Here is a 23,559-nt window from a genome sequence, read left to right as displayed (position 1 = left end):
CGGTTTGTACTAAACTACGCGCTGATTGCTAGGCCATTGTACAAGCTGCTAATTGCCTTCGAGTGGACCAAAGCCTGCCAACGAGCCTACGAGGAACTGAAAAAAGCCCTAACAACAGCACCTATCCTACGACCCCCAGATTGGACTATGTCGTTCCACGTACACATCGACGCCTCTAAGTTCGCCGTGGGGGCAGTGCTGTGCCAACCTGGTGAGCATAACTTAGATTACCTAGTGAGTTTTGCAAGCAGGCGACTCACTGAAACAGAGATGAATTATTCGACAACAGAAAGGGAGGGATTAGCCATGGTGTTCGCCGTGAAGAAGTTCCAGCATTACCTGCTTGCCACCCCCTTCACCTTCTTTCTCGACCATCAAGCCCTGCTCTATCTAGTCAACAAACCTTGCGCTATAGGACGTATAGCCCGATGGCTTCTCTTGCTCCTAGAATTCGACTTCTCAGTGGTAGTACGGAAGGGAAAACAACACTACATGGCTGACCATTTTTCCTGAGTACCCACAGGAGAAGCTGCTGGACAAGGCATAGTGGACGAATCACCAGACAACCACTTATTCCACATATCCGGCGAAAAAGAGCTATTCAAGGCCGACCTGACACCATATTGGGCAGACGACATAGTCCAAGTACTCGAGCATGGGCTGCCCGAACGACCAATGGAACGAGCACGGCTTAGGCGATTAATCCTAAAAATCCAACCCTATCAGTTGATTGCAGGCCAGCTCTATAGGCTGGGGCAAGATGGTCTGCTACGTAGATGCGTATGTGAGCATGAGATGCACGATGTGCTCTTAGAGGCGCACAGCGGCATTGCAGGAGGACACTTTAGCGGGGATACGACAGCACGGAAGGTGTTGCAGTCCCAGCTATGGTGGCCCACGCTCTTCCGGGATGCCTCACAATTTGTCAAACACTGCAATGAGTGCCAACGGACAAGGGTCCCGGTCCGTAAAGATCAGATGGAGTTAACCCTGGTCATCGCTCGCCAACCTTTCGAAAAGTGGGGTATTGACTTCATAAGACCCATCAGCCCTGCGGCACAATATTCACATGCTACATACATAGTGGTAGCCACGGACTACCTCACCAAATGGGCAGAGGCGAGGGCCACAGGGAAAAACGACGCTAGGACAACTGCCAAGTTTTTATGGGAACAAGTAATCTCACATTTTGGGTGCCCCATCGAATTGGTCAGCGACCAGGGAACGCATTTCATCAACGAAGTGATAGCCCATCTCCTATCCACTTTCCTCATCATCCATCACAAATCCTCACCATACTACCCTCAAGCTAACGACCAGGCTGAGTCAACCAACAAAATTCTCATCACTAACCTGACCAAAGTCGTCTCAGCCTCACAAAGTGACTAGGATAACAAGTTGATGGCAGCCCTGTGGGCCTACCGGACAGCTTATAAGACGGCCGTCGGACAAACGCCTTTTAGGCTAACCTATGGGACCGAAGCTATTCTTCCATTAGAATTCTTTGTCCCTAGCTTGCGGATAGCACTCCAAGAACGATGGGAGGGGAAGGAGGCATGGACGCAACGCTTAGTCGAGCTAGAACGCCTATCAGAGGTACGTCTACTAGCCACCCATGCGCTTATTTGTGAGAAAGCTAGACGCAAAACCTGGTTTGACAAGCACGTCAAGCAACGAGAGTTTGAGCTGGGCGACCTAGTGCTCCTCTATTCAGTTAAAGGACATAAACAAAAGATGAAATTCAGAGGTCTTGGGCCCTTTAAGGTCCGCATAATCAGCCGAAGTGGTAATGTCGAGCTGGAAACACTGGATGGAGAGGGAATCGGCTTCTTTAACGGCAGTCTAATCAAAAAGTACTATCCACCCATGCACCCACTGCATGAACAACCAATGGTGGAAACACACGTTAAAATACGGCTAGCCACACTTACGAAAATCGGCGAGAATGAGGACGAGCTTGTAGAACCCGCCTACCTCCGCATCACGGTCACAGCCAAGCAAACGTGCTCCTTCAACGCCCTGATCGACGAGGGGGCAGATTTTAACATCTTGACGCATGAGCATTGGACCCAACTTGGCGCACCAACACTTCATCCCACAACAGCCAGATTGAACCCATATGGGGCCCAATCCTACCCGCTCCTCGGCACATGCAGGGTTGCCGTTTCTATCGAGACTGAAACTATTCCCATGCTGTTTTATGTCCTACCCGATGCCAGGGAGGCAGGCACAGAGTCATTGCTCGGGCGAACTTTTAAAAAGCAGACCCATTGCAATGTTGATTATGAGTCACAACGCATCCACCTAACAATCGCGAATGTGGCTATTGTCACGACTTTCAACCAGCGCCTCGTAACCCTAGCATTGCTCAATGGACCACCATTAGAAATAGCCGCACCCAGGACTAAGAAGGAGGGCCGTGCATATTTACTACACCCAGATCCCCATGCATCGCAACCCGCCAAACCTAAGGCAAAACCCCAACAGACTCGCTTGCATTGGGTGCCGAAGAAGCCTCGGGATCAGCCTAGAACTAGACGTGCGGGTCCGCGAAACACCTACAAACCTAAACCTAGAAGACCAAAACGCCATCATCACAAGCGCCGCGTGGTTAAGAAAATATGGGTCCCTAAAATCCTGCTGCGTGCACAAGGCTACTATGAAGGGAATGCCTTGCTGTGGGTCCCCAAAGTCCCAACTGACACGGGCCCTGCTCCTACATCAATCGCAAGGCCTTGTCTCCAAAGAGCAAGCCATTAAGCAACGCCTCATCCCATTGTTTGACCCGCACACGACGTCCGGCCTCATTAGCCAAGAAACAGCAAGGTTGTCCCACCTCGCGGACACCGAATCTCCCTTCTTGAAGCAGTGGTACACTCTTCGATTAAAATGGGCAATGGAAGGATGCTGCATAATGACCAACGCCGAACAATGCCGAGCCATCAAGACAGCCGAGTATGATCCCACATACGTCGCGCCCACCTCGTATCGAGTGTTAACCACTCTTCAAGGTCGAACCATGGACGATCATATCTTAGGACACCCCTATCTCGATCGCATCCTGACAGAAGAAGAGCTCCACATCACAAGTCGGATCAACTCTGGAGATTTCCTCACCGATGTCCTCACATACATCACCCACGTAGGCATCGGACCTTGTGACTTGGACCACTCTGCACACCTCGAATATAACCCCAACTTCTACGATTGGCTCCTCCACAAAACAACCTGAACGCCTTGGACCCACACCCCAATCCTGGGATGGATTTTTCTTTTCCACAAGGGGGATGGGGCAGTAAATCTAAAAAGCAAACCAAGCATGAAAGTTAAAACTAAAAAGTGAACCATGCATGAAAAAGCTCCGAATTAAAATGCCATGCAGAAACAGGTGATAGAAGTTTAAAAGTAAAAAATCATGATTATAAATGATAAAATCTGCTATGGTTGTCCTACGAATTGGTTGCCAAAAATACTAAGGAGTGAATTGACTGAATGTACAGGTAGTGACCATGGCAGGCCAAGACAAAGCTGGAAAACTCCCTTTCTTGGAGGAGGAACAGGTGCGGTACGGCCTCACGGTGGAAACCAGAGCATTCAATCAGCTGAAGTTCCACCACATATTCAACTTCGAAGATGTGGTTATTGAGGAACCAGCGGTGCGACGGATCATGGAGTAATGCCACTTACAATGGTATCTGGAAGCAGTGGGCCGGAGGATAGACTATACCCTGTGCGTCGAGTTCCTACGCACCGTCAACAAAAACAGGGGCACCATCACAGTACGGGACGCAGGAGCCACCAAACAGGTGCAGGTTGAACTGACCCTTGAACTGGTAGAAAGAGCACTGGAGCTTCCGAACAAGGTGGAGAAGAAGCCGAAAAGGGACGTCTACGCCATGTTGGGAATGGAAAAAGTGAAAGTCCACACCAACGACGGAGTCAACTTGGCAGACATCCCTGATCCAGAGATCCAACTGCAGGCAAAAATGATGCATACCCTATTTTCGAGTCAACGGTACAATAGCATCATGTCCAGGATAAATGTGCCTTTACTCGAAAGCATCGCGGCTCAGGCACTGGATGAGGTGAACCTCAACGGCTTCGTGAGAAGGACGATTGAGGCCTTAGCAAAGGCCCTGGCAACAGGAGGAAGGGCCGTAGCAGGAGAGTCCCTCTCACCTCGAACAACCCACAAGGCCTCATCCTCCAAGGCCTCCACCGTAGGTTTTGGAGGTGTCCTCACTGCGATCCTCCACGAGGCAATAGGACAGGGATGTGCGGAAGAGGACAAACAGGGAGGTGGCGGAAAAGGAGGCGAATCGCCGTCGCAGTCCCAGCCCCGGGTGGAGGAACAGTCGGATGAAACAGAGACGGACACCGACAAGGAGGAAGAACACTAGGCTGCACCAGAAAGGAAAGCGGAGCAACGGACCAAAGCCCTGCACGGAAAGAGAGAGGAGGAGCAAAGGAGAAAAGAGCAGGAGGAGCTCAAACGGGCCCGAAGAGAGTCGGTAAGAGAAGAAGAGGAAAGAAGAAAAAGAGCTGAGGAAGAGCTGAGGAGGAGAGAAGAAGAAGAATTGGAGCTGGCAACGCGTCGCTCCATCGAGGAACAGCGGAGGAAAGACATAGAGGGAGCGGGCAGGGCATATCAATCAGAATCTGAAGCACCCGGCCCCAGCACTGGTGCGCCGGAACCTGTGCCGCCACCTCCTACAGAAGGGAAGGGAAAAGACCCGGTCAGACCCATCTCCCCTCTCCTCGCACCAACCATGCAAGCCACTCCCCTCAAGGTGACGCCCCCTGATACAGTCGCCCTGATGCACACCCCAAAGGTCGATGAAAGCAATGTAGTCACTTGGCTACAATTCTTGGTGGAAAGAGAGTTGGCAAGGGAAGCAGCCAGGGCCACCCCAGTCTCAGGGGCCAAAAGGGCAGCGACGACCGAGCTGGAGCCAGGGCCAGAGGAGAAAAGACAAAAAGTGGAGAAGATTGCCACCACTACGATCATGCCCCACTCCCCACCCCCAATAGGCCACTATGATGACTATGTAAAGGAGCTGCTCGCGCACTTGCAAACAGCCAGGCAGGAAAGGAGGGTGGCGGTGGAAGAGCTGGCAGCGGAGCACGAATCACAAGCTGCCCGCCAATTGGACAGAGTAAGGCAAATAACAGAATATCAAAAAGAAATTGCTGTGCTTAGGGAGGAGGCCAGCATCAAGGAGGTGGAGGAGCTGAAAACCCTAAAGGAGCGCGACGCTACCTGGGAAGGACGAAGAAAAATCCTAATGGAGCGTCTCACCAGGGAGAGGGAGACAAATGCCCACCTTCAGCGCAGAAATGACCAGCTATCTGCAACCAACTTGGAGGCGCAGAGCCAGCTCGAAAAAATTAGGCAAGATGTTGCAGAGATGGATCAATTGAGGGCAGAACAGGTGCGCAAGTTGCAGGCGACGCGGGACCAACTCAACGAGCAGATTGCAGAGCAGCACCGAGAGCAGTCCCGCTTGCACCAAGAGCTTGAAGCCCAACAACAACAGCTTATGGCAATGACCCTCCGACAGGGGGAAAGCCTGGAAGACATGGAGAAGCGGGCAAAGGAATGGTCAAATCATAACGAGCAGAGAGTGCGGGACCTAGCACGCCGACTGGCCAAGGCGGAGGGCGACAAAGTGATGGCTGAAAACCAGGCAGAGGCAGCCCAACTTGCTATGATGGCTCAGCAGCGCACTTTCATCAACATGCTACTCCACACCACCCACTCAGAAACAGAAGAGGCCAATGATCAGTTTGCAGAGAAAGCTAACCATTGCGCGCAGGGCCCTTACAACAAGCCTGCACGTACCACTGCAGCTAGGAGGCCCTCCGCAGAGCCTGGAGGAACAAATGAAATATCTAGCACAAGCAGGACTGACAACACAGGAGATGGATGACCTAAGGTTCACTGAGGAGAAAATACAGGAGGAGGAGCAAGCGGAAGGGGGTGAGCCCGAGCTTGAACTAGGGCCTCAAGACGAGGAATATGCCCCGCCACCCCCTCAACCCCAACAAACCGAAGTGCCACCCCATGACGCACCCGCCGAACGAAGAGCGGCCCACACCACCCGAAGGAAGGAACTGGTGGAGAAGGCAAGAAGAAAACTCAAGGCCAGACCCGCCCTGAAATAGCCTGCCCCTTTCCCGCTGTGCACTCAAGACTCCCCCGCTGAGTACCGCGCTGAGATGATTATCTGGGAGCAGCAAGAGTATAGCCGAGACCCCTTCGACCTACGCTTCGAGTTTCCCACCGCCTTGAATAGGGTGCTTCCCATTCAGTTGGTGGAGGATGTCATCGCGATGGGGGCCCGACTCAAGGCTAGATGGTTAGAAGAGCGTGAGGCCCACCCAAGTGCTTGGGGGACCGAGGACCGCGAATTTTGGCAAGACAAAGTCCTCCACGTACCTCGCACAGTGGAAGGCTATAGTTCCCAACCCACCTGGAGGCAGCGCATTTTTGACGTCAACCTGGAGGCGTGGATGGCGTTTTGCAACACCCTCCCTTCGGAAAGGAACAACCCCACCTTTATGTCGTTTCCTCGAAGGGTAGGAGTGGATTTTAACCCGTCCATCCACGGCATGTTTGACTTTCCCGTTATTTATAATGCCAACACCACTTCCCATAGGAACGCTCTTCTCTTCACCCTGTCCGACTTGTACAGCTCCATAAATAAATTCCTTACTGAATTCACTTCTTGCCCTGACCCAGCCTTCATCACCACCTGTAACTACCTTAGATTAATTAGAATCCTAGTACACCAGGAACCTGCACCCCAAGAGCGCCACCTTCCACCCCTCTATTTTGACCCCAATGCCATAGACAACACCACCATGACTCGTCTCATGATGCGTGCTGCCCTTTTGCCATCCTTCTGTGGTGCACTGCTGGAAGACATGAATGACAGCAAGTTCACACAGTGCAACCACCCCTTTCTCTCCACCACCACCCTTAAAACCCGCCTCCATACTAAAGGCTACTTGCTAAGCCGAAAATTCCTCAACAAGGCCCCCCGGCCTCCGCCCACCCTTCCCCACCATTCGAATGATGAGGGGTAGAACTCCCTTATCCCTTGTACTGCTGCCCCCATGTAACCATGGCCAAAAAAAAAAAAAGGAAAAAAAAAAGAAAAGCAAGCAAGTCCTGAACACAGTCAAAGGTGTACTTCATCTCCCCATTACCACCCTTCTGCTCCACGCGGTCCCCCTGCCGCCCAGTCTTCTAACTACGTAATATTTAAATATGCACACGCACGGCACTCATATAATACCTACACATAACTAATTCACAGTTTGGGTCCTCAAGTGCAGGACAACACTCTCAGCTTGCTTAGAGTTCGACCTGTCTCCCAAACTAAGTCTTGTGCACAATACAGAGACTAGCACCACCCCTAGGGAGAGACCACCTGACAGGTTTTCAATTGCAGGTGTCGACAACCACAACCCAAGTGGCATTCATTCTTCATCAACCTCCCATGCTAATTGCCTACCCAGCATCCAGCGAGCCGGAAAAATCATCCTACGTGGCATCCCCAACCAACTCCCACGTACCCAGTCACCAGTGCAGACCCCAAGCCCCTGTCCCCCCGAAGTCTTCAGTACCTACCACCACTTGCTCCCTGCGCCAGTAAGTGCCATGGGATTGGCACTCGTCTAGGAGGGGGGCAATGTTAACCCCAACACGACAAGAGCGAAAGAAAGTGGAAAAGACGCAGGGCAAAGGCGGAAAGAAGGTAACCCGACGAAAGGAAAAGAAGGAGAAAAGGCCAAAAGCGCAAGGACAACCGTTAAAGACCAAGGCAACCACGAAAAGGGAAAGGCGCATAAAAAGCGCACCCTAAAATCTTGTAAAAGAGTGCCGGGCTCTCACCCCTGCTATTTGTAAATATAGAAGGGTAGTGAAAAGGAAGCAAGGAAGAGAAAAGGACAATGGAAAACAGGGCCTAGGCTATGACCGGCCATGTGAAAAAGGGAAAAAGGGAATGACCGCCCAAAAGGGAAGTAGGGTTTTGTATATAAAGTTGAAAAGTGAATGAAGAGCTCATTCTTTGGTGTGGCAAAACTAGTCTTCTTCTTCCTCTCTTCTTCTTGAGAGAGGGAGTGTGAGGGAGTGAGTGTGTGAGAGAGTGAGGAATCAAGAGGGTGAAGCTCTCCACCATCTCCTCTTCTCTCTTCTTATCTTCTCTTGCGCGCGTGGCTATGGAGGATGAGGCTTGGAGATGGAGGAGGCTTGAGGATGCTTGAGCTAGCATCAAGAATCGTGGAGCTACCGAAGTGTGAGAGAGAGGAGGGTACTCGATCAAGCATCAAGGTAAGTTCACTGCATTCGTAGGATTGACGGCGCATCGGCTAGGTGAGAGATGGCCATGAGAGCTCGCTTGGAACGCTTGAAACAATAAGCGGTCCGTGGGTCTTGGCGGTTGAGCGAAAGCTCCCACAGCAAGCATCAGGAAAGAGTTGATGGATGTGATCACAAAATAATTGTAGACATTGAAAGTGAATAATTCTAGCATATCCAACACTACAGGAGGCAGAAGAGATATGATGCAATCAAACACATTGTGTGGAAAGTGTCATGTGATGGGACATTTAGCCATTGAATGTACCTGAAAGACCACTATCATTGGAGCCGTTTATTCTTATTGCCTAAGAAAGAATTACATAGAGGACATTTTCTCTTTGAAATAGATGCATAACAAAAGGAAGAAAGATGAGGAAGCAAGGTTCAACCTACTAGAATCTAAGATGAAAATCGAAGATATTGGCCAAAAGCCTAGGGAATTTGGTCCTAATTTTGGTCCAAGGAGGTTCCTTGCCCAAAGTTACAGAGGAAGACAATCTAGTGGTGCACAGAGATTAGAAGTGGAATGCTATGAATGTGGAGAGAAAGGTCACATCTTCCCAAATCTCATAAACCCTAGAAGATCCATGGATTACAAGCCCCTCTGCAGAGCCGATGCAAACGAGAAGGCCACACTACTAAAGACTGTCTTAGTCCAACCCTTATTAAAAAGGCTAATGCCATAGACAACCAATAGAAAAGTCATGAGCCTACCTTTAATATGGTAGAATTGGAAGTAGCTACAGTTACATGTAACAAGAAAAGAGAACCAACAAAGAGAATGTTCCACCTAAAAAAGTTATCAAGTTCAAGCTCCCAACAACAGAGCCACAAAGCAATACAGTATAGGATAATACAATGCAAAATAGTTCAATACCTAGAAGGATACAAAGATAGTCTACGACACATAACTAGAGATCTAGGAGACAGAAGAGATGGATGTACCTCTGGTGATAGATAAAGTGGGATGTACCTCTAGTGATAGATAGTGGTGATGTAAACCTTTCTTAAAGAAATAGTAAAAATCAAAGTGTGTATTGCCCCATTCCTCAGCCGATTAAAGAAGCTAATGGATCCCATAAAAGAGTATGATTTGGTGAAGAACTTGGATACCTTTTACTCTAATTTGACATTTTGACAACTTTCGATGCTCTTGCCCATTTGCAAGAAGAGATTCAAAAGCATTCTCATGTGAAGATGTGGCCTAAGGATTTCCAACCTTGCAACTGTTACCAAAAACAATAAGGCCCCAGAGCATGTGAAAGAAGTGGATGTAGCCCCAATGCCTTCTTGAATCTTGGCACTCCAAAGACTAGCATCTAGATAGAAGGTTGCTTCATTGCAAGTACATTGATAGATGGGGGCTCTTCAATGAATATCATGAAGAATGTGATGATGAAAGTTCTAGGCCTAGAAAGGAGTGCAATCTACTCAGTGGCTTATCAAATCGGTTTATTAGAGTAGAATCAAGCCTTTAGGCATCCTTCCTTACCTGAAAACCACAGTTACTGGAAGAGATTACTGGATGACTACCTGGTGGTAAAGCCCAACTCTTATGGAACATTTTACCCTTTATTACTCAAAAGACCATCTCTATTTGAAGCATGAGCAAGGATGGATTGGTTTAAAGGAAATCTAACCCCATGCAGGGGACCCAACAAACTGGTGCTAAAGCTCTAGGGTTCATAGAATGGCCATGGATCCATCTCCATAGAAGTCTCCTCTAACTCTCCCAATGAAGTAGATGATGGAATATTAGCCAAAGATGACACTAACAAGAAAATTTTCCCAAAGAAACCTGAAGCACAGTCCTTGACAATGAGCACACAGACTAACTCCTGAAAGATATAAAGTCATTGTTGATGGGTGAATACCTCCTATCAGAACTAGGAATGACTTCTAAAATTATATTTGATAGTGAGATAGATGCCTGGATGTAATGCTTGCCTTGTTACATGGCCACAGTAGAGTCAAAGACGGAAGTAGAAGCAGAAATATAGAGCTTGTTCTTCTCTTATAGAGCCCCTACATAGGCAGAGACAGAGTCCAAAGAGGTCACTGATGAAAGTGAAGATGAAGATTATAAAAGTGAAGTGGAAGAAGCTATCCAACGAGAAGAGGATACTACTGAGGAGGAGATTTGAGAGGCCATAGAAGCTAAAGATCCCATGCTATTGGACAGAATGACTAGGGTACCCTTTGGATTGGTTGTAAAAGAGTGGGGATAGACGTGTAGGACATGGGTTAGCATGGGAATACCTAGTTATACTGACAGGGTATATAAGGTGTTGAGAGACCCAATTAGGGCATCAGTTATCAATAATCAAGTCTCTCTTTTATCTTTCCTTCTAGCTTTCATGGCTTCCCTTTCCTTTCTTTCTCTTTTCTTGTCTTTCTCTCTCTTCTACTAGTCTTTCTCTCTCTTCTTCTCTCATCTTCTTCCTCTTTCTCTCTCCTCTCTAGAGTCTCTCCCTTCTCTCCTTCTCTCTCTTAGGTCTCCTTCATTACAGTTGGTATCAGAGCTTAGTTTTTAGATCCTTCCTTTCTCTCTCTCTCTTTTAGTTAGATTAGATAGGCCTGCAAAGCCTCTCTTTCTTGAAGCCTTGTATCCAAGTCACCTGACTCAGATGTGCTATTCTTGACAATGGTGCACTCTTCAGCATTTTGGAAGTTTGATTCTGGCTTGAAGGACCGAATCCATGTCCTTGGAATAGGAGAACCAAGTCTGGTACTGAATCATCCAACTCATAGATTTCAAGTCCAAATGCATCTGTAAGACACTGAGTAGCAATCAATACTGCTTCGGAATCAACATTAGGAGCAAGTTCCACTGTGCTGAAAAAAAGCAGAAAAGAATGCACGACTTGTCTCGTGAGAGGGGAATCGCTCCGCAAGTGATGCACGCCTTCCTGTGGCTCATCTGAAGCCAACGGATGCTCCTTTAGCCTGCATGATCAGAGGGTCGAGAAGCTTTTGGCCTTGATGAGAGCCTCAAAATTTGCCTAGATTTGGTACAGAACTCCACATCATAATCATCTTCATCCTCTTCTGTGATTCCTTGTATTGCACAGTCCATAGACCTTATGCTTCAAGATCGATTGGGTTTCTTGACCTCTTCCAACAGCGGTTGTATGGTAAGGCTTAGTGTATGGCTAAGCCCTCTGATGAATTTGTTAGAGAGAGTGACAGATTGATGCTGATTCCCCTTTATCTCAGTGTGTGGTGATACACAAAAGGTCTTTGATGCAATAACTCCCTTTGGGAGCTATTGACTAGGTCCTATACATGTGAAGGTGCAACCCAGGTACCATTGATCCATCATAAGGTTTTGAGAAGCACGCTCCATGCATTGTCTATACCCTTGCTACCATCACTTCTGCTTATGCTTCTTCCCAAGTCTGGCTCGGTCTCGAGTTTTGGCTAGCTTACATTCCTTTAAATCTAAAGTCATCAGAAGTTTCCTTGCACCTAGGCTGCATATGTGATGTTGGAACATCTAAGGGAAAACCTGAATGGGGCCTATTTGTCAGAGCTAGAGGCTTGGTTTCTAGTGTTTGGTTAGCATAATTCTTTTGGATTGAATTCACCTACATAAGTCATGTTGGAGCAGAATTGTTTTCTAGTGGAGATCTGGGGATCCTTCCTAGTTGTTGAAACTTTACAAACGTTTTCAGCTCTTGAATGCTATATTGAATTGTGTTAGGTTTATGAATGGTCAAAGAACATCACAATTCAAACAAGAATCCCAGGAACCTTCAGTAACCCCTTTGTGCTGATGCACTTCCATGTTTCTCCTTTTTTATGAGGCGATGCATCTGAACACTGAGTGCAATGAACATGGAAAGATGAGCAGCAAGCTCTTAACTTCAATTTGCAAGGTTGGCTTTCTAACTCTTTGGTGGAAGGATTCATGATGACCATAGCTCCTGTAGAAATGATGAAAGAACAACGAAGGGAGATCAGAAGAAAGTTGGAAGCTGAGCTGGTGCAGGTGCAACGATTGTACCCTAAGATTGATGCCAAGATATTGCAAATTAAGCAATCTCATTTTGCTCTTGGTGATACAATGCAAAGGAAAGTAACCTCACATGTTTATGGAACTCCTAGTGTGCTACATCTTGCTCCATGGCAATTGCATAGTTGAGGACTCAAAAATAGAGAATTGGCTCAATTCTGATATGGGGATATGGATGCTTGACTTCCATCAAAAGATCATGTATACGGGCAAGATTGAACATACTAATGTGATGAACAAGGCATGATATATTTGGATCAGAGTACACACCAAACAACATATGATTGCATGAAATTGTGTAGGCTTGGAATCCCAATGTGCTATCCTACATGTATCACAACAAACATCCTTGTAGTCAATCTCAGACTAGCTCATTTGACATGTTGACAATGACAGTGTTAGACACGAGAGTGCATGATAGGTGTTTTGATGCTAATTGATCTATGGATGTGGTATGGTTATGCCTCAAAGATTATATCATAATTGCAAAGGATATTGGCACATTGACTTTTTTGGCAATGACACTTATGGTGGCACTCATATGCTCATGCTAACATTGAGATGTCGATGAACTTGTCTATGTTGGCAATTATGTACCCCTATTTTGCAGTGATGCTTATGTGGTCATGAGATAATTATGTTTGACAAGTTTATGCTCTTGTTGGCAATGTATTCACCCTAATCAGCAAGGATTTGGTTCATATTGGCAATGGTTCCTGCGCACAGTGATGCATGGAAGTTGCAAAGTATTGCAGGGATGCAAACTCAAGGAATTGCTAACAAAAGTCAATTACAACAAAACCTTCTTATGCGACTGAGTGCGGACCCCATATCTCTATTTTAAGAGGCATCTTCCCCTTTGATCTGAGCCAAAAATCTTCCCATTCTGCCCTAAGGTTTGGGAGATACACCCAATTTTTTGATCAGAGGTATTGTGAGATAGGCAGCAGAGCCAGCCCACAAAAGTCAATTTCAGCAAAGCCCTGATCATTTACTATCACAAATATTTTTACATAGACTCATAGAGGGATTGGGAGCTTTAATTTGAATCAGAAAGTTTGGCAATCGGAGCTTCCTAGCTCAAGATATTGCCATTTTTGTAACAGGGGGTCTAGTGGAGTGCACTTAAGATGGCATGCCACAAGGAAAAGCAAAGGCCCAAGGGGACTTCTAGCATGAAATAAGGGACTCTCGTGCCTCAATGAATGATCCTAGCTCAGCTCAAGAGGATTTTGAAGACACGTTTGAAGATGGTACCCCCGAGATGGACCGCTTGGCTATGCTTAACCATACTCTATGCCAACATGAGACTCGTCATGCCGACCGGCACGAGAGTTGGAACAATGCCATAGGGAGATGGGAACCCACCAAGATTAGCATCATTTTGATATGATGGCCAAGATAGACTTAGTCATCAAGCGCATGGGCACCCTCATCCCCGCCATCACACCCTCCTCGGCTCAACCCAAGGCTCCCCTCCTACCTTGGAGACCGGGTGTAACCCACAAGGTTTTGGTGGCACCCATGGCCTTTCCCATAGCACCTATGAGCTGGGTGATCCCCCTATGCAACATGATGAACCCATTCTCCCATCACCTGTGACGAACCCTTCTAGCCCATCCTTGGGACAATAGCTTCTCCGTAGTGGAAGCTATATGCAAGGGCAAAATGCAAATTTTGGGCAGCATAGTATGCAGGGAGCACATGGGCAGCATGCACATGGCAGTTTTGGGTAGCAAGGACCGAATGTTCAATTCGGTTTGCATGTATTGCATGGGCAGCATGGAAATTTTGGGTACCAAGGCCCTAATGCAAGTGCACATGGGCAGCATGGGAATTTTGGGCAACAAGGCCCTAATAATCAGTTTGGCCCACACACCCATGGACATTTTGGTCAGCAAGGCATGTATGGACATTCTCACGGACATTATGAGTACCATGACCATTGGCATGGGTTCAATGTGCAAAAGGCAAGTGCATGCGCCTACTTATGGTCAACATGCATATGATGAGTGTGAATATTTTGAGCAGCATGCATATGATGACTATATATGTTCTTATGAACTACATTCTGGTCACATACATGGACAACCATCTAGACATCATTATGTATATGGAAAATATCATGCAAATGTATATGAGTATGTACATGGGGAGCAACATCATTATCAGCAATGGAGTGCTTGATATCATCGGTCACTTGATCATTACTATAAGCAACATGCGCATCCTTATGAGCCACACAATACTTCTCAAGAACAATGCCATGATGAGAGCATCTCACTATTGCAGGCTCATGAGCAGATGCCCCATTAGCACAAGGCCCTTAACTTTGAATGCCCAGTAGTAGCCACGCATGTGAAACTCATGGACATGAAATGGCTAGGGATTGATGCAGTGAATGCTATGTTGATTGCAGCCTCATCTGCTCCAGTTCGATTTGACCTTGTGGTTCCCAATGAGTTTATGGACAAGTCAATGCATCCTACCGTATGGGTCGGTAAGGATCTTGTGCCACCATCAGTGCTTGACGATGACACCATGAATTACTTCTATGATACAACGGATGCATTGGATCACAATTATCCTTTTGACCCCGGTGGTAGTATGGTGACCCATGCTTGTATGGATGACCCTTGTGCTCTTGATGCTTATTATGCAGGTTATCCATTTGATCTCGGGGAATAGAATGGTCTTGGAAAAACCCTATACTAATTAGCATTTCACCAGTGAAGTTCTTTCCCTACTTCAAGAATGCAATTTTGATTGAGTAGTAGCTAAATTTGCCCTTGTCTGAAATGCAGACAACTTACAGACATCACACTATTTTAGAACAATTTTTACCCTACATTAATGATAGTCAAGTATCACCTAAATGGCTTGAAAGTACGCTTCATGAGCTTTGTTTTGATATGTCACATGCCTCAATCAGAGCTACCCATAAGAAGTTATGACTAGTTTTCTCTAGCATGCCTATTTTGGACAGCATGCTATCCACTGTTTGTCAGCCCCTAATTGTCAAGAATTGGAGGCCAAACTCATATGCTATCAACTTGGACATGTCATATACATAATATACACCATTCTATACCCCAATTCCATATGAGATTGTACTTCCCCATACCTATATTCTCCTTTGTAATGCTAAGTAGAGTAGTACTCTGCAACCTCCCCCCCCTTTTCGTTGTGAGCCATAAGTCCTCTTTTGTTTTTGAGGGCAAAAACCTTCGGGGTTGGGATGGAATGTAAAAGAGTGGGGATAGATGGGTAGGACACAGGTTAGCATGGGAATACCTAGTTATATTGATAGGGTATATAAGGTGTTGAGAGACCCAATTAGGGCATCATTTATCAATAATCAAGTCTCTCTTTTATCCTTCCTTCTAGCTTTCATGGCTTCCCTTCCCTTTCTTTCTATTTTCCTGTCTTTCTCTCTCTTCTGCTAGTCTTTCTCTCTCTTCTTCTCTCTTCTTCTCTCATATTCTTCCTCTTTCTCTCTCCTCTCTCCAGTCTCTCCCTTCTCTCCTTCTCTCTCTTGGGTCTCCTTCATTACACTGGTAAATGAATCTCATCATATGCTAAAGATTTATAAGAAGTAGGTTATGCAAAATAAGCTTTCCTTTAGTAGTGGCTCTTGTCTCCCTAATCTACTCTTTGGATTGGATGATGATGATGTACCTTGCCAATAAGCACCAATCTTGTAGCACGAATAGAACTTAGATGGCTTTCCTAGATACATCATTAGAAGATGAGTTCTCGAGTCAAGAGCTAATTAACTCAAACAAAATCTAAAACAATTGTGATACCATTTTAGCATCCCAAAAAGGTGGATGAGTCCCCACTAAAGGTCGAAGCAGGTTCTAGGGAAGCATCAAACAAGGACACCGCTCTCGAAGGAGTTGGATCTATACCCAAAACCAATATGTAGGATCTTCATTTGAGAAGTAGAAGGTCAAAAGTGGTTGACTTTTATTGATGAAAATGGTATCGAAAGACATCTCATAGTGGGTAGTAGTGTTCTAGAAGAGGAGTTTTTGACCCTTCATAACCTATTGAAGGAGAATTTGGATGTTTTTGCTTGGTCTTACAAAGACTTAAAGGGGATTGATCCCACTGTATGTCAACATCATATCAACCTAAAGTGTGATGCTAAGCCAATGCGACAGTGACAAAGGTGCATGAATCCCAATTATTTTTCCTTAGTTAGGATAGAGTTGCTAAAGCTCTTGGATGCTAAATTAATCTACCTAGTGGCCTATGTGGACTTTCAAAAGTTGAATTCCAAAACAAAAAAAGAATATTTTCCTATCCCCTTCACTGATCAACATTAGACACAGGGTAGGTCATGAACTCTATTCTTTGTTTGGATGGTTTTAGTGGATATAATCAAGTGCAAATTGCAAAAGAACACTAGTCCAAGAGGACCTTCACAACAAAATAGGAAACCTATGCTTATAGAGTGATGCCATTTGGGCTTTGTAATATCCTTGCTACCTTTCAGTGAGTTATGATGGTTACATTCCAAAATCACCAATCATCAACTCGTAAGTCCTCATGAAATCTATGATATCTATTGTCCTGATAACAACTTCATCTTCAATTGGTTCTCCTATCTTGCAGACTTTGAGGTGGACCTTTCATGTAAGTTTACCAAATGTCCGAGGTTGGAAAGTCCTAGGTCTAAATCCAATGGAGATCAAGGAAAAGAGAGATAAATTAAAGAAAAAAAAACTAGATTGAGAACTCTTGAATATAGTGTAGAACACAAGAAATAGATAAATCCAACAAGAAACTATATTACTCTTGGAAACTCTATAAGTAAATCTCTTCAAAAGCTGAATACATTGCACCTAAGACAATAGCTTAGGTAAACTCTATTTGAGATGATAGCTCAACACCACTCTTTTAGCACATAAGAAAAGTACCACATCAAATGCTAAGGAAACACTTGAAAATACTATTCAATACTCTACCAAAATAGCTCGAATATGCATAAAATAACCCAAAACCACTTCAACCCTCCTTTAGTAAATCCCTATGAGATCTCTTTACTTACAACCACACAAACTCTCTCAATCCTCACCTGCAATAGTAGGTAAAGATATCTTTAGATTTGTCCTAAAAAGAACCTCTTAAAGGCAAGCCTTTCTGGACTAAAGGTACTAGTAAGAAGTAGAACCACTTGTCTTTTACTTCAATCTTGTAATGGTAGAATAGTCCCAAATCTCCTTGGTATTAGTCATAAATATGCATCCACATGGATCTATCACTCTTCTCCCTATTTACTTCAATGCTTTTCTTGAAATCATTTCTTGTGTGCTTACCTAGTTGTGACTTGTTTCAACCATAACTTTGTCATAGCAACTTAGAATAGTGTCATGTAGATACTAAAAGAGATATGATCAATAAGCTAATATGGGTAGAATTGTGAAAATATTCCTCTTGTAGTTGTTAACACTATTTTTTGTAAACACATCACTTTTTGACTTTTTTCTCTTGGAAGACTTGTACTAAAAATAATTCTTTACATGTATTTAAATCCATCCAAAGCTCTCCTTAACTCATTAAAACTTAATATCAAATACTCAGATTATCTCAAAGATTATTTCTATTCTCAGAAAGCTTTGCAAACCCTCCCGGCCCTGTGTCTTTTTATAAATGGTCTTTCCCATGGTTTTCTCTCTTTGAACTTGTAATCAGCGGCGCAACGTTTTTAAGTTTATGAAAAACACATTTGGTGAATTTTCTATATAATATAGATCAAAATAATGAAAATGCAATTAGTTACACTAAAAGAAATAACAACATTTTACAAAATAGTAATAATAATTCAAATGTACATTGAAAAAAATGAGTATTAAAAATTATATTATTAAAATATCAAACATATACATACAAAGATATATAAACTTACATTACAATTACATTACATATATGTATGTTTACATTAAGTCACACATAAAATAAGTGACAATAGATTCCACAAAAAAATAAAAATAGATAAAACATATAGATAGGTTTAAAAGTGCAACATCAAAACAACTTATCAAGAGATATTGAAGACAATTTCTAAATGTAAATACTACAATAAGTTATATTTTAATAAAATAATTAATACTCCAAATTTATGATGTATATGTTGTGACACTAAGCTTTACAACAAATATGAAAACTATTAGATAATGTAAAAAATTTTAATGCATTATAGTTAAAAAATTGGTGAAAATATAAAAAGGTTCTTATGTATTAAATAAAATTTAACCTAAACAAATAAGGGATGCTTTAAAAGATGTTATGTCTAGAACTTTATATAAAGTGAACACAATAAACCTTAACAATGATTGGTTGTAATATTATTTAAATTTAAAAATAATTTATTTATTTTTTGCTTTAGAAAATATAAATGTAATGTTGTTAAAGAACATGAAGATATCACTAATACGTTGATAGATTATTTATTACAAAATATTTGAAGATCTAAAAAAACACAGATGTTGAAATGAAATGTTTATTTGTAGTACCATGTAAAGATTATGATTCATTAGGTATATTAAAAGATTTAGATTGCGAAGAATTGCAATTTTCACATCTTTCTAATGGTAAAAAGTGGGGTTTAAATATGATATATATATATATATATATATATATATATCATAAGCTAAATAGAAAATCTCGCATTTTGAACAATAATGTGGACAACATATTCTACATTTTAAAGGAAGAATTGAATATATTAACAAAAGTGATAATTGATACAAAATGGATAAGAATGCATAAATGTATTTTTAATGATACACAATTTACAACTAAATATATTAAAAATAAGACAACTGTGAAAAAATAAATTAAAATCCAATATTGCATTTAAAAACTAAAAAAAAATCCAAAAGTCCCCAAACTATAATAGAGCATGAAAGAAAATGGGTTTTTCCGATGATTAGACAACTAGGACAACTAATCTTTTTTGTTACTTTGGAGATATGTTGAATGGCTATGGAAACCTTTTATCCATTGCTAGGCTAAATAAAACAAATACCTTTCAAATCCCAACATAAAAGAAAATATTAACAATATTACATGATCAAACCAATTTAAAAAGTACAATAATAATTTGAAAATTAAAATGTTTCAGGTAAAAAATTTTAAAAATAGAGGCAATCAACATAATCATGGATTACAGATTATTATGAAGCTCTAGCTTGTCATTTAAAAAATGTTGACAATATATGTAACTAAATCAATAAAAATAATAGTTGTAATTGAAAGTTTGTAACTCCTAATATTAAATCGATACAAACTCATATACATAGTTATACTTGTAATTTTAAGAAACTAAATAATTGTACATTTAAATTTTCACAAATAATTTAACACCATGTTAATAAATAAATAAATAAATTTTATGAATAAATAATAAAAAATAGAATATTGAAAAAATATGTTCTAATATAGAAAAATCATCTCAAACTATTGAGAACTGTAAGAAGCTGAGAATAGGGAATTAGTGTAAATAATATTGACATTATGCCATGTCACACTGACATTGGTATATAAGAAGAGGACATGTAATTTTACATATCTTTTTGACATATCAATACAATTACAATCTTTCTCTCCCTTCTTGCTCCAAGCTTCCATGGCTTCTTCATCTTTCCTGTCTTTCTCTCTCCAATTCTAGTCTTTCTCTCTCCTCGTCACTCTATTTCTCTCTCTTCCTGCAGTCTTTCTCTCTCCACTGCAGTCTTTCTCTCTCCTCTTCTTCTCTCCCTAGTTCTCTCTCTGACAAGTGGTATTAGAGCCTTGGTTCTTGGTCCCAATTGGTCCCTCATTTTCACCTAGTTACAACTTTCTAGTTACATGGTATTTTGAGTCATAGATACACAAGTACGGGAGCAGTAGGGGAGTTTCCAAAGCATCTCTGGACCACAAGGACTGCATGCAGAAGCATTAATGGCAGCTTTCTTGGACTCCATACAAGCTATGTCAGGAGGTTTGATCAAATTTGAAGGCATGGAGACAAAATGGCAGCTCGTTTTCCAACTTTGAGGTGAAATTTTAGGGTTCTTTTTGGGAAAAATCTACACAGGAGTTAAGAGAGAGTTAAACCACTGCTACTTTTCAAAGAGAAGTCTTCTTCTACCTCCTTCAAGCTTTCTTGAGAGCTCCCATGGAGGACCTCTTGCTTCTACCTTTCTCCCATGACTCCCATGATTCCAAAGGCATATATGACTTGATTCCTTATGCTTAGAGCTCCATCTTGAGCACCATTTAACCTTGCATCATCCATGTGGCTGTTTGGAGGACGGGAGGATGTCTTCAGCACTATTGTGCCACTGCAGGACAGGAGCTGTATTCTACAGATGCCTTACTAATCTCCCTACACCATAGCTTCTCAAAGGCCAGAGAGGAAAAGCTTGTGGCGATGCATGCGTGGTTGAGGAAGGATATAAGAAGAAATAGAAGAAGTGAGTTGAAAGGGTATAAGAAGAAGAGACAGGTTACGTGAGAGACGACAAAGGATGAAGATGAGAGAGAGACGGGTGGATAGGTTTCCCGGCGCTTGAAACTTGCTTGCCAGGTTTATACATGAAATACAGTCTTCTGCCAGGCGCAAGCCGCAGCCGGCGTCTTGCTACAAGAAGAGCCTTGGCGACTGCAGTTATTGAAGGTAACTTGGAGACCTCCAAGTTTCCTTCCATCTGCGTCTGATGCTGCAAGTACTGCTGATGATGGTGGTACATTGTGACCGCATTGATCTTCCCTTGCTTGCTTTGCGCCGCAGAAGCTGCTGCACCCCACCAAGGCATTCCCCTTAATGTGTCCTTGACTCACTCTCCTCCAATTGCAGATGATGATGCTGGAGCTGCCAATGTTCAGGCCAACCCACAAATTGAGACCCGTACTGTGATCAATGTAAATGAGGGTAAAGCCTTCGGTTCAGGGGTAAAGGAGACATTATTGCGGCTTGCTGTTTCACCATGTCCAGAGATTGCAAGAGCTCAAAGACCAATTTCATGGAGTTGGGCAAAGAGAGGCAGATAAGGAACTCACTTCTCTCAAGTGTGAAGAAGACGTAGGTCTTGTGTGGAAGGGCAGAGGGTTCACTATATGAAGATGCTGCAAGAGCCGAATGCCCGGCTCAGAAGGGGACGGGGAGAATGTAGTTCCATGATGATGATTACAGCAGTAGCGTGATTTCGGATGCTCCGTCATCCATTTCACAAGACAGCTGCATAATTGTTGCCAATACCCTGCCTCTCAATGCAGAGAGACGACCGTGGCATTTGTAGCTCTACAGAGCAACAACCCTTGTGGTCTCTCCTTTGGCTCTAGTAGGTTATTGATGGTATTTCAGAAGTATCCTGACCACGGGGAAGACGCTGCCACTAGCAACTTTGGAATCTGCCTTCACAGGGTTGGAATGGAACCACTGAGAATGTTCTGGAGTGCACGATAGGCTCCTTTGCTGACATTCGTGAGATCTCATGTTGTGGAGTGCACGATAGGCTCCTTTGCTGACATTCGTGAGATCTCTCACCACAATTGGAGTTCTATCTTTTGCAAACTTCCACTCACTCACAACTTTCCCTGTAGATATGTCCAGCTGATGGACACCTCATGAGTGGAGCTTGTCAGATGCAGGGCTCAGAAGCATCATGTTGGACTCTCCTCTTAGGAGCATGGCCTTTTTCCGGTCCACCAGGGGTCAAGCATGTACACCCATGATGCAGCAACCAGATGCTGCTATATCAGTTGCCTCTGTCACTTGTGAAAACAAATCTGCAGTTGTCAGTGGAGCATGACACAAAGGGCAACTTTGCTTGTCATGCATGAGTGTTTTTTTTCAATACATCTCCGACAAAAGATATGTGAGCACTTTGTTATGATTGTCATGCATGCTCTCTTGCAGAGGACACAAACTAGAATGATCGCATATTTGACGCAGACGCAAGATGATCTACAAAATTGTGGTGTAGTTTTGAAGCACAGTGCCAGATTCAACATATTTGCCAACCAACCTTTTGCCCTCAAATTCAACTTTGTCATATAATCGGCGATCGTCTTCATGGAGATCCACATTGCAAACCGTTATGGTTTTCTTTGTGAGCAAAGGGCGCTGGATCGTTCGGTTCCAAAAATACCTGTCATCTAATGGCTGAAGTTCAAAAACATCATCAGACTACAAAGATCCTTTGCCCATTTCTGTATTGGTGTGCCACTGGGGATACTGGTGACCAGCAAGAGTCTGATCCATCAGGTTCTTCACCAACCAGCAGATCAAACTGCTGCCTTAAGTTGGAAACAAAAGAGTCGCTGAGATTGATGCCATTAATATCAGATGCAGGCTTCAACCTGGACTCTGCAATTAACTTCACCTGGGCAAGCTACTGAAGAAGATCCACCAAGCAAATCCAACTTTTCTGACTCTGCCTTGACATGTTTCTGCTTCTTCTTTTTTGCTTTATCAGCTGAACCATTTGGTACTGCTTCTTTCTTGGTTTTCCCAAGGTCATCAAGTGATATGGTAATACCAGATGCAGTCAGGAGCTTCTCAAGCACTCACTGTGCTGAATAGTGAATCTGGCCAAGCTGCTGCTCAATCTGTGTCTGTAGCTCACTGTGCAGAATAGCAAATCTAGGGGTGGTCGCGTCCATCTTATTGCAACAGCAAATCATTTGCCTCACCCCAAGTGTGAATGCGAGCAAATCATGCTCACGTGTTTGTCCGTCCTTTGAAATACCAGCCTCAAAATCACCAGTGGTGAAGTCGATGATGAGTACAGCGCAATCAGCCTGCGAAGTTCCAGTAATCATGTTCTGGATGAAATCACGATGGCCAGGGGCATCAATGACAGTACAATAGTACTTGGTGGTCTCAAATTTCCAGAGCGCAATATCAATCGTAATACCACGCTCCCGCTCAGCCTTGAGCTTATCGAGCACCCAAGCATACTTGAAGGATCGCTTGTTCATTTCAGCAGTGAATTCCTTCTCAGTACAGAGCACCAGCCCCAGTTACTGCAGCACGACCATTAGAGCCTGATGGCTTCTGGGTGTCTTAAAACTCTTGTGACATATACCTCTATATCATTGGTAGAACTTGTAGCTTCAACAATCTAGTGTTGTTCTTTGCAAGTGAATGAGGCACCTGCCCCTTGATATGGAGGATTGG

The sequence above is a fragment of the Lygodium microphyllum genome, chromosome 14, assembly GCF_053477565.2.
Source record: "Lygodium microphyllum isolate KBCC chromosome 14, Lygodium_microphyllum_v1.1.10, whole genome shotgun sequence".
In the NCBI taxonomy this organism is placed as follows: domain Eukaryota; kingdom Viridiplantae; phylum Streptophyta; class Polypodiopsida; order Schizaeales; family Lygodiaceae; genus Lygodium; species Lygodium microphyllum.
The sequence above is the reverse complement of the archived record's forward strand: the minus strand, read 5'-3'. Positions refer to the sequence as shown.